Below are 13,333 nucleotides of genomic sequence, written 5' to 3' on the forward strand. Positions count from 1 at the left end.
AACCTGAACAGAACCTGAATGAAGCTCACCTGCTAAATGTCCGTTAGCTTAGCAATTAGCCGTGGCTATAGTAGGGCAAGAATAGGTCATGACAGCAATTATTCTGCTGGAAGGAGAACAGGAAGGCAATAACGAGTGACATTTGAAACCAAATGAGAAATGATATAAATAAAAGGAGTAACAGGGTTGACTGAAGTAGCACAGAATGCTAAAGAGTGCCGCGTTTGATTGACATGTGTTCTATAATACTGTACACATGCATTACTTTATTCTCATAACAGTATGGCATTTTTCTTATTTTTCAGATTGAAAGCCCAAACAGGAACACTTGTCAAAACAGAGACAGACCCGCTGCCACCCAGATTCAGCTGCAAACACAAATAATGCTAGCTAGTTTAGCAAGCCATGTTACTTCCCTGCTAGTGCTACAAAAAAAACAATAGAAGCCATCACAGAATTTCTAATGGTTTCTACTACAAATACCATTACAAACCATCAGCCAACCATTAAAACCAATACCATTATTGGTCATTAATGGTATCCACTAGGCATAACATTCCACCAATAGGAGGCAGCAAATTACCAGTAGAGACCCATGGGGAACATTATAGTTTCCATTAAAACCAATACAATTCGCATTATAACCATTAAATCCATTTTCATTATTGGTCCTTAATGGTATCCACTAGACATAACATCCCACCAATAGAAGGCAACAAATTACCAGTAGAAACCTGCAGGGACACTTACAGTTTCCATTAAAATAAAATACAATTCCCATTATAACCATTAAAACCACTACCATTATCGGTTGCAAATGGTATCCACTAGACATAACATGCTAGCAGTAGAAGGCAACAAATTACCAGTAGATACCCATGGTGACCATTATAGTTTCCATTAAAATCAATACAATTCCCATTATAACCATTAAAACCATTTTCATTATTGGTTTTTAATGGTATCCACTAGACATAACATGCCACCAATAGGAGGCATAAATTACCAGCAGAAACCTGCAGGAACAATAACAGTTTCCATTAATTCCCATTATAACCATTAAAACCATTACAAATTCGATGAGGGTTTTTATGAGGGTTCTGCTGAAAGTTGTCTTCCCAGGCTAGTCTTAGCTTAAGTCCCTGTATATGAGCTGTTACTATAGAAACAATAACCTATTAGAAACAGCACATTAATACAAACCTATCGTTCATGTTACAGCCAGACCTACTTTCCAAGCCAATCTGTTGAACAAATATAATGCACACCTACTGCCCAATCAGATTTGAGAATTCAACCATGTTGAACATCGAGCGCGAGACTGAATATCATCCAGTCTTGCACTGTTCCTCGTCAGAGATCGTATCATACGTTATTATCCATATTTCTGCTTTTCTGTGATATATCACTGAGATAGTATCTTTAAGAAAGAATTGAAGACAGCGCAAGACAAGTGTGACCTATTAGTTCAGTAGATACAGGGAAAAAAGAAAGGCTGGCGTGAGTGAGTCCTGATTTAGCCAGCAACAGCAAACACTGGAGATATTGTAAGAACCTGCTGTAAAATCCTCCATAAAAGCCAAGCTGGCTGACCAGGAGTTTGTAAAACTTTTGCTTTAAAGCGTTCTAAAGATGAGGATTGCTTCTGACAACATCTAAGGTCACGCGCAGTGGGTTTTGAAATGCTGTGTATTGGTGGATAGTAGCGCTACGCCTCCACACCCAAGTAAGGACCAGGCGAGGCCTCATGGAACATCATTAAGGAGAATAGCGAGATCAGACAACATCGAGACTGAGCAGGCATGGCACACGGCCAATCAACTCCACAAACACAGGCCTTCGATTGACATGATTTGTGTTGGTTAGATTATGGGTTCAGATGAGGACTCCGCAGCCTAGCAGGCTGGAGAGAGAGAGAGGGAGAGGGAGAGAGAGAGAGAAAGGAGAAGAAGAAAAAAGAGAGGGAACGTACCCCAGGCAGAGTCTTCTGCTCATGGAGAGCGCTCTGGGCCTTCAGCGCAGACTCCCTGGCACAGTAAGTTAGAAAGGCACATCCTGTAAACACACACAAACACACAATCAGGCGGCAAGCCAGTGAGGGCCTTTAGTATCATTCTGAAATTTTTTTTTTTTTTTTAAATATTCATATTAAGATGATCAGAAGAAAGAAAAAGGAAACAAATCCCTACAGATGTCTGGTAATATATTTTTGCTTCTTTGTTTTTTGTTTGCTTGTTTTTGTTTTAATTGTGTCTGGTAAGTAAGTAAGCAAGCATTTATTTGTTTGTCTGTTTGTTTGTTTGTTTGTTTGTTTGTTTGATTAATTGTTTGTTTGTTTTATCTCTGTCTGGTTGGTAAGTAAGTAAGTAAGTGTCTGTTTACTGTTAACTCTTTGTCGATTAAGGATTCTTTTTTGTTTTTGTTTATTTTTTTTTGTTTGTTTGTTTGTTTGTTTGTTTTAATGTTTACCTCTGGTTTAATTCATGGGCTGTGTACACCCGGAAAATTTTCTTTTTGGTTGTTTGTTTGTTTGTTTGTTTGTTTGTTTGTTTCATTTTGTGTCTTTCTGGATTAACTCAGTTTCTGGTTTTGACTCTTTACCTGGTTATTTTTCCATTTTTATTTCTACTGTTTAACTTTTTTCTGGTCTGGTATACCTGGAACAGGTTTTGTTTTTGTTTGTTTATTTGTCTGCTTACTTGCTTGCTTGCTTTTTTATTTTGTTTTGTTCCTTTTTACAGTTGAACTCTTTTTGTGGTTTAACTCTTTGCTTTTAATAATAATAATAATAATAATAATAATAATAATAATAATAACAACAACAACAACAATGTACATAATCAGAATAATTTTAAATCTATTGAAACTGCAATAAAAGTGTATTTAACTTATAAATTAGGTTTATAATCTATGAACACAGAATGATAAACTGACCGCACACAATAAAATAATCAGAGCGAGAGGATTAATATTAAAAGGCTCGTATAAGGCACTGACACGTGGTGTACATTCTACTAGGATATAATGAGCAGGAGACGTTTAGGTAATATAAGGAAGTCCGACTTAATAGCAGGGATAAAAGCATTACAATCATTTAGCATTATTATAGTTGCTGTATAATAAAACTTTTGGGTTTGTCAATTAAAAGCAGGATAATAAACGAAACAGTTCTGCAGTTATGAAACCATGAAATCAGTCATTTGTACTCACAGGAAGCAGAGAGACGCTACAGTACGCTAAGACCTGGTGAGTGAACAGGCATTAGGTGACCTCTGCATTATTATTCTTTACTGTAAAGCTCAGAGTTATTCCCTCAGTGATGCACAGCTTTCCCAGGGGAACACAAGCACCAAAATCGCCTGTGAGACCTAAACTAGCTTTAAATCCTAAGCACTTAGTCAGTACAGAGCCCTTTAGTGACTATGGGCTGTATTCAGAGTTGAGTTACGCGTGTGTAGTGAGGATTTAATACCCAAACTGCGCACAACGCTATTCAGACCTAAGACATAACTGCAGACTTAATCACTTGATGTATCTCAGTTACGCACAGCTCTGCCCCATAACTTTTGCTGCAGTCGTAACTCATAAAGAAGACCAAAGAAAATTCCCCTTCAACTTATTTGGAATTCTTACTCGGAAAACCCGGGGCGGTCTCGTCAACCCCGAGTGACTTCAAATCGACGTGTCTGCTCGCAGGATAAACACTAAACAAAGCAGCACGTCTTACCTTGAAATGAGTTATGCTGCATAGGTTGTTGCTAACAAAAGGCAAACATCGAGAAATCTGTGTTTTTGGGTTGTTGTTTTTTTTAAAAAAAAAAGACCTAATTCCGATTTTCGAGGTAAGTTGAATGCAGCAAAAATCCCAAATTTCTTGCGAGGAACGTTGTTTGATGTCACACTGAAATGTATGGTTTGGCTGTAAATACACTCAAAAATCCATGGAATGCCATCCGAGATCAATATTAAATGCAAACACTGTATGTCAGACACTACTCATTCATTAATAATCTCGTCCCTTTGGAGTCCATGCAAAGTTAAAAGCTCCTTAAACAACCAAACCTTTTTAATGGATAAAAAAATGAGCTTCAATTATTAAAGTGAGCTGTACATAGGTGTAGCAGATGTGTGCTCAGTCAGCTTATCCTTCAAACCCTTGCCACATTTTCTTTCAGAGCACAGTAAATGAACCCAAACAATATGATTCATTCGATGAATCGAAATAGCGAGTTAAAAGTGCGATAAAACAGTCTACATCCCAGCAGCACATTACATTTCATGAGTGTTTTGTGGCTCAAAAACCAAACGCAAAATAACAGGATGTGCTGGATCAAGTGCTATTTTAGAAGCTGTTGAATAATGCGTGTGGAAGCCATACTGTTAAATTGCAACAATACTGCATAGTGGCAATATACTAGACTCCCGATAGATTCCCGCGCTTGCCTGCTTCTCATTCATATACTGTACTATCATATTAGTATTATTTTTAAATTGTGTCTTTTTGTAACTCCGGCTACCTTGAAAAACATGAACTGTATGCAGGTAAGTTTAATAATCTGAATTGGGAGCACAGAAAATCGGGTTTAAGCATGTTCATAACCTGACTCTGAATGCAAGGACTCATCACTTTTGGAATGAAGTCACTAATTCAGAATAATCCCCTATGTTTTATCTCCATGAATGTCAAGCCTCATCGATGTAAACAAGTATCCAGGGCCGGCGCTACCTATAGGCAGAGTAGACAATTGCCTAGTTCCTCGGGATTGTAGGCGGGGCCTCCATAACCGTCACATCCCTATACGCTAGTCCACCAATCAAAATGGGCAGCAGAAGACTAGTCTCTTTGTCCATTGGATATAGATGATTTGTCACTCATCTGTAGTGAAACCCGTTAATATTACCATTTCAAAGTGCGTCCCACCCTCTGAATGTATAAAAAGGTGAATAGGTACGATGAATAAAATGCAAAAATGCAACTTTTCTGCAGCTGACTGATTTTAAGTGATGGTGCCAAAACGATCACATCCTTCAGGGGCTGCTGTGCGAAAGGTGAAACAGGCACGCGTAGAAAGTGCAGCTCGTGATGCAGGTATGTGAGTTACATTCATCTATGTTGGAGTGATTGTAGTGCATTCTAGAAAAAAACTGGGCCTTGTTCTGTCAATCAGCATCATTTCGGGATAGATCACCTGCCGGATTACTCCGGGTTCAAACGAGCGAGCGCCATCGACGCATCGAGACTGTCAGACAATTTGAATTCGCGCATACAGCGACATTGCGTCGGGAGCTGACTAGCAAAACACTCGAGTGAAAGAAAAGAAGTTTGTATTCAAAGTCAAAGAGCAAACACACTAGAGCATTTTTTTTAAGGTTTCAAAAAAGTACCCCAACTGTCTGTATGTCCTCTAAATTCTGCTGATGTTTACATTACTGCTCTAACATCATACATCATTTTAGCTTTCAAATCGTAAATACTCTTGTTATATTTATTGTAAAATAAGCGTGCAATTTTATGGAGAAACAAACTACTCGGTCTGCTTAGTAGTTTGTCTCTTTCACGTCCACTAGCAGTTGATTTGTGTCAATAGTGCATATTTAAGGTATATTTAAGGGGTAGTGGTGGCTCAGTGGTTAAAGGCTCTGGATTATTGATCAGAAGGTCAGGAGTTCAAGCTCCAGCACTGCCAAGCTACCACTGTTGGGCCCTTGGGCAAGGCCCTTAACCCTCAATTCCTCAGTTGTATAAATGAGATAAATGTAAGTCACTCTGGATAATGGTGTCTGCTACAAAAGCCACAAATGTAAAAGTAAATGTAAACTACTCTGAAAATTATACTGTAGGTGACCATGGTCATGATAGCATGAGATGGTTGAGATGACCCTCCATTCCTTAATTGTTTTTGTTTATTGTTTACCTTAGTTAAGGTTTAATTCATATGGACATATAATTAAAAATATACAAATATTAATACAGACGTTGTATAGATAAAAAGGTTAGGAATGATATTTATTCTGAAAGGTGGAGGGGTGGAGGGGAGGAGGGCTGGGGGGGGGGGGTAAAAACATTCAGTTTTCCTTAGGGCCTCCGAATGTCTAGAACCGACCCTGTAAGTATCCTCTCTGTGTGAGTACACGTGAAGAACCTAACTTAATATACAGAAATATTCCAGCGCTACATAATTACATAAAAACAACCTGGGTTTGCTATGACACAGTGGAATAAGTGCAGTAATAATCCGTAGATCTGTGCTGAGTATTTTGCTATGTAATCTCTGACTAAAAGTTTCTGAAATGTTGACGGAATGCGAACAAAATAAGAACTATTGACAATCAAGTTATTTAATCAGGGCTCATTTTCATGCTCTCTGGTTAAATAAATGTAAATAGGAAAATAAAATGGCACGGGGGGGGGATTGGGGGGAGGATCAGGCATTTTAATTTCAAATCTTTTTGTAAAGCAGTGCTGCAACCGTAATTGTTGGAACACAACAAACACATTCCTGTACAGAATGGAATTCATTTACATTTTAATGATGCCTAATTAGAAATTTTGATTTTGGAAAGGGGAAAAAAAAAAAAAAAGTGTCCCAGAGATGCAGATGTGGTAATAATCATGATAATCCCTTGAGCTACATGTTAATCATCTTGATAACCTGCAGGAATTGACATAAGGGGAATGAAATGTTTAAAGAGTGTCGGAAAGACTGCCTTAACACCAAATGAGCACAGGATTTCTCTGTTAGTGAAGAGGAGAGATGGGGTGAAGAGAAGACGAATTTATTTTATTATTTTGTAACATGGACGCATTAAAAGCGCACCTATTAGGGTTTTGAAATGTGCCTGATTATGTTTGAAAGGTCTCATACGATAGATAGATTTACATGCATCCAAGGTCAAAAAACATTTTAACGTGCTCATCATTTAAACTGCAGCATTACCTTTTCCCCCCCAGTGTCACAAACGACTCGTTAAATGATCCGTTCTAAATGATTCATTCTAAACTCCTCCTGTCAGAGAGCATACTCTGCTCTGATTGATCAGATGTCCCAGTCTGTTGTGATTGGTCTATCGCTGTCAGCGTGTGTTGAAAAGGAAACGCCCACTACCGTAACGAGTATCTGTTCAATCTGTTCGCGAGCAGCCGATGAAGATCAGAGGTTGGGATTTTTTTATTACAAACCTACATAGGTTTGAACAGGAAGTGTGTCTGGAATCACTAACGACTCATTTCAGCTGTTCAGAATCGGTTCCTCCTTTTGGGAATCAGTAAATTCATTTGTCGTGCGCTTTGATTTTTGAAACTTTGCAGACTTTTTACATTCACAAACAGCTCTGTAACGCAGTACATGAAAGGTAATATCTGAAAAACCATAATACGTGCACTTTAACAAATAGATATTACTGTGTGTTATAAAATCATAGTGTGGTTTGAGTCTGCAGTTGGAAAGAACATGTTTTTGGTATGAAATGAAGTAAACAATTTCAATAAATTCAGCAGAGGTTCATGACCATAGATTTTGGAGGGGAAGGGTGATCTTAGTAAGAACATAACCTCAAACAAAATTAAGTCGAGAGGCTATCACAAATGACTTATGCTCTAGGTTAGTATCTAGTCAATTTTTAGAGCAACGCTGTCATAGATAGATGAGAGCTGACAGCATACAGTCATCCAGAATACAGTTCTAGCATGAGCCGATATCATTATCCAGGGTCAACAGGTTTCAGCCCAGCTACATCTTAAAAACCACCAAAACTAGCCCAAAAATGTGGGAATTTGTAAACTACAGGGTGTCCCGAAAGTCTCTCTATATAGGTGAAACTATAAGAAATTAATACTCAATTTATATTCTATATATATTTTTCCAGATAGCCTTTAAGAACGCATTTGACGAAAGAAGAACGTATTGAAATCATCCTCATGGCTGGATCGGGAAGCTGTCGCAAGGCTGCGATGGACTTATGGACTCATCACACACGACACTGTTTCCAAACTTATTAACAAATTCAAAAAGCCTGGAAGTGTTGCGGACCGGCCGAGATGTGGACGTCCACGAACACAACCAGTAACCAGTATTCCACATGTATTTCTTATGCACAGACATATATCTTACAAGAGAAATGCTTCTAAACATCATAGACACACTTAATCATAGACACAGACTTAATTATGGTTATTTTGCTATAAAACAAGATCTTGGAGACTATTACTGAGCTAGTCCAATCTGGCAACCCTTTAACTAACTGTCCTGAACGCTGCTCCGCTTGCAATGTAAATGTTCATAGAGTGAGCAAGGGGGAGGAAAATTCTTTCTCCTTATGGATGTCTATTAGCGCTTGTTGCAGTTACCATTTCTGACCACTAGGTGCAATATTATCTTCCCTGCCCAGCAATCTACAGTACATTAGAAACGCAAGCAATTCAATGGAATATCAGATTATATCTGTCAAATAGCAAATAGTTGGTCACTCGCAAATGATAATTAGTATTTCAGAGTAATTTAAAATGTATAGAGTTGTGAATGAAGACTTTATGAAGATGAATATTTGTTGACAGCTGATATAAATGGTGGTGCTAGCCCCATCTGTCCCTATAGATGAGCCACCACTGAATATGTTCCTCACACACTTTCACTAGTTTCATACAGTGTCATCATTCAGGCTGATGCTCCTGGTGGCTCAAACCAACACATTTCAGTCTCTTTTATCATAAATGTCAAAGCTTTACTTCCAGAAATCCGTTGAAACTCATTACAGACTAGGGCTGCGCACATGATGCAAGTTTTCGGTGTAAAAAACAACAACAAAAACAACAACAAAAAAAATAATAATAGCAGTTTTCCTCATGGGGACCATGATCAGGATCAAAACATTCAGATATTTCTGTCCTTGCTGGGACACTTAGTATAAAAGCAAGGTATATAATCATGCCACACCCCAAGTAGAGTACAAATACTGAAAAAAATTGTTTCCTATTAGATATTTATTATAGATTAAACCCACAACAGAAGCCAAGTTGTTATTCAAATGGATGAGTTTTGCAATTAGTATTCCATTTCCAAGGACCTAATGATCATTCTCAACTGCTAGCCTGTGGTAAGAGTATATTTAATAGGAAATTCTATCAGCTGGATTAATATGCTATCACAGTTTACATGAATTTGAACTAATGTGCGTGATGTGAATGGAATTTAGTCACAAGGAAAGTTACAGCCGCAAGCCCCGCCCCTAACTCTAACCTTAATCTTTGTTTTTTTTTTCATACAAATTGACTTGTGCGAATTATATTATATGAATTTCATGACATGAGATCATGTCAGCTGGCTTCAACTATCTACACGTACTATGAACATGGCTAAATCACTCATCTGTATGATCAGTATGGGTTCTGTGTGAGTCAGACCATGACCATGAGCATGTTAATTAAGGACAATGATTGGCGAGATCACCTAAAGCCCACTATGAATTGCTTGTTTAGCTTCCGGTCATTTTTATCTGCTCTCTAGATGACTAAATGCCAGCGATTTCATACTCTGTCACAACTAGAGAATAATTGTACTGACAAAACAAAAAAGGTAAAAACTCATGGCATCACTGACACTCTGTCAACCTGTATGAGTCATTTTTGAAAATAGTATTTTGTGCAGATTTTGGTCTCCAATCCACATGCACATAGCATTTTATGTTACCGAAAATAGAACTTGGTGTGGCCTATGTACAGACGTGTAATCTAGACGCTTGTCAGTCCTAGTGAAGGAGGTGTGGCATCTGCGTCTATCAGTTCTAGTGAATAGGCGTGGCCTATGTTCCTGTCAGTGCCAGTGATGGAGGCGTAGCGGATCATTTCTACTAAAGAACATGCAGCCTCCCGTTAGTGAAATTCTATACATCTTTGCAAGAGGAATACTCTCCCGCTGATTACATCGTAAACAAAAGATACATTGAAATAACTTAATGGTCGTAATTTGCACACGAAATCGCCTACACCTGGAAGTTTCATCCCTTAAATAACCACGACTCCATGATGTAAGGTCTGTCAAACGCTTTCCCTGTTAATCAGAAAAGAAATGTCAATAAGAGACAAGCAGAAGTAATGTAGTGGAAGAAATAACAATTCGCAAAGCTTCCTTCCTATTCAGCACGCAATCTATCCTGGCTCGTTAAAGCAGCACCATCTTTCCTCTGACATTTTCGCACTTTTGTATGCAGTAGAGTCCATTTGTAAAGCTATTTAAAACCAATTACATCTTTTATACAAGACTATTGGGGCACACGTAATGAATGATAAAATTAAACATTACACAGATCAGGCTCAGTCCCACCGTGGAGGACCTTTGTGAGCTTTGGAAGTGGCCGGTAAAATTTGAACGATGACTGCAGTCGTCTTCATGATTTGTCTCCTATGGACACGGCAGACGGAGCGCTCACACACACCGACACACACACACACACACACACACACACACACACACACACTAAGAAAAGGTGATGTATGCAAGGGAATGCTCACCTGCTAGCTAAAAATACCTGAGCAGTGAACACTCAAAGAGTGAAAGTATTAGGAAAAGCTGAATTGCAATTATATCTCATGTGTTATAATAAACAGCTTTGGGTACACTTTGTTTCGGTAATGAATGAAATATTGTTAGGATGATACACATATTTTTTAAAATTGCAGTTATTTATGCTGCATAGAAAGTTTGATCAAGTCGTTAGTTAGACAATGATTACAAGAAGAAAGACAATATTTGACTTTCTAACTGATCTGAGATAACCGGACATAATATACACTCAAGTCATATTTATACTTAGACATTGTGCTTAAAAATATTTGTATCACTGGTTTAAAGGGTGACACACTCACAAATGATTTAGAAGCAAATCCTGACATAATTTACTCAAATATCACTTTTATTTATTTATTTATTTATTTATCTACGTCTATATATATATATATATATATATATATATATATATATATATATATATATATATAATTTGTCAAGGTTTGTTGTTTTTTTTTTTTCAACTTGTGTTACAGGAAATGAATCTCAATGTGTTTTTTGTTTTGTTTTTTAAAGGGGGGGTTGGAGGTTGCAATTCGAGGTTATTTCATTTTGCAAGAACGAATTGTACATGCAGTTATTTATGCAAAGCAATTGTTTTTATTAACATTATTATTATTTAATTAATATTCATTATGGTGTTTACATAAAAAGGTACATATTCATGGAGGAATAATTTTAAGATTCTACCATTAATGTTAGAAAAGTAGACAGATTATTTTCATTCATAATGTATACCTTTATAACACTTTGTTACCGCATTTAACACTTTTTATTTTATTTAATCTTTTTTTTTTTTCAATGTTTCTGTTAACTGTCCCAATAATTTTCCACTAATTTTGCCATATTTATCTTCCTGAGATGCTGAAGCCTATTTCCTCTAGCACATTTGAAGCCACTGCTTCTTTTCAAACTGTTGCTCAGATAGTATCATACCCACGTGAAGGAGAGTGCTAGCTCCCTATTCTATAGAACATCTACAACTAACTAGTATCATTTTAATTGACTGGAAAGTCAGAACAGGCATTTCTTCCACTTAGACAGGAGGGTCAATTACGCAATAAGGCAAAATCTTAGCTGTGTGTTTCTTATTCCTGATGCTACCACCACCTTTTGCACTCTTATTATTTACTGCTCGCAATTCAACTCATCAGCTCGTTAACAAGTCTGAACTGGGTGTGTTAGAGGACAGAAAACATTCAATTTTGCAGGAGAAACATTAGTTGTGCTTAGTTTGAATGTGTATGAACCTGCAGGAAAGGTAATAGTGTGTATCCAAACAGTCTGTTCACAGTGATACACATCGTGTGTACAGGATCAGCCTCTTAATTATACAACCAAACTCTAACACGCTAATACTCGCATGGCTTGAGGTTAAGGTGTATGTACAGTATGGGCCTGTATTCGTCACGTATTCTCCTCTGCCGCTGCAGATTAGTTTTGCTCCTTCACCGTCACTCTCACACAGAGATGACTAAAGCCCAAACCATCTCTGTAATCGATCATGTCTGAGCTGAGGACTGTGGCAGCGAAAGGCAGACACGGTGGGCATGGATAAACTTCAGGGCTCTATAAGAGGACATTGCCGTTAGCCGTGTATCCGTGGAACTATTCAGCGACACACCACTGCCTTTAATAATTCGGCATCGTGCCTCTGTTTAGAGACGGGTTCTGGTGAGGTAAAAATCTGCCATGTCTCAATTCAGTTGCATGTGGCTATGCTTTAGTGAACAGAGAGACCTCAGAGGACCCATTAACGCAAGTGCACAACTCGCAATAGACAATAAATAAATAAATAGATAGATAGATAGATAGATAGATAGATAATGTAGCCCACTTAAGTAAAATGTGCACATCAATACATGAGTAAATTCATGAACAAATATATGCACAAGCAGCCCTAAATAAATCCTTATTTATCGGTTTAAATTTCCTTAAAATATATATATATATATATATATATATATATATATATATATATATATATATATATATATATATGAATGGATGAATAGAATTGCTTTTTATTCCATTTGAAGAGCTCTATGTCTGCATTTTTTTTTTCTGGGTTCTACTGTATTTATTTTTGAATAGAATTGAATGTCACTATGCGCTCACAGAAATAAAGCACCAAACTGTACTTTCCCTCCTCGCTGTTGTTGTACAATCGTTTGTAGCTTTAGTTGGCAATATATCTTTTACCCAAGAAACTGTGCTGCATTTATTTAAGTTTTAATTAACTTTTAAAGTGAATACGTTCTTACGATCTAAGTATGTAGCTTAAATTATTTTTGAAAGATTTCGATATAAAGGATACACACTAAAGACACACACACACACACACACACATAAAAAAAAAAAAAAAAAAAGGTTCTGTTGATGGCACCACAGCAACGACAGGGTAAAGTACAGTTTGGTGTGTTTTTTTTCTGAGAGTGTGTATAAATCTGGTTATACTAAGCCTTTTTATTATTTATTTATTTATTTTACTAAAATAAATTTGGCCAGTGAAATAGAGATGGTTTGACATTAGTGGTGCTGCGTTCATGTCCGAGTATGTTATTACTACATCAAATCTAATCAAATCAAATAAATGACATTTTTTGCAACTACTTTTTATGGGTCCTGGTCTGCTTTTTTTCTTTCTTTCTTTCTTTCTTTCTTTTTTTTTTTTTTTTTAAAAAAAGCTTAAGTCTGGCATCTTCCTGAGTCCTCCCTAAAAACTTTCACTCCTGATGAATTTTAAGACCTTCCTCTAACATGCTAAACAT

The 13,333-nt window shown here is 37.2% G+C and overlaps 1 protein-coding gene across 1 annotated transcript in view; it reads right to left on the minus strand.

Annotated features, from left to right (window-relative positions):
- Positions 1-13,250: 13,250 nt before the first annotated feature.
- The window catches only part of LOC128606452 (CUGBP Elav-like family member 4), a 1,204-nt gene continuing 1,121 nt past the window's right edge, over positions 13,251-13,333 (minus strand). Inside the window, exon 1 of the mRNA XM_053622584.1 lies at positions 13,251-13,333. This exon is cut by the window's right edge and continues 1,121 nt beyond it. The gene's annotated coding sequence lies outside the window, so the exon portion shown is untranslated.

Source organism: Ictalurus furcatus, chromosome 4 (genome assembly GCF_023375685.1).
Source record: "Ictalurus furcatus strain D&B chromosome 4, Billie_1.0, whole genome shotgun sequence".
NCBI lineage: Eukaryota > Metazoa > Chordata > Actinopteri > Siluriformes > Ictaluridae > Ictalurus > Ictalurus furcatus.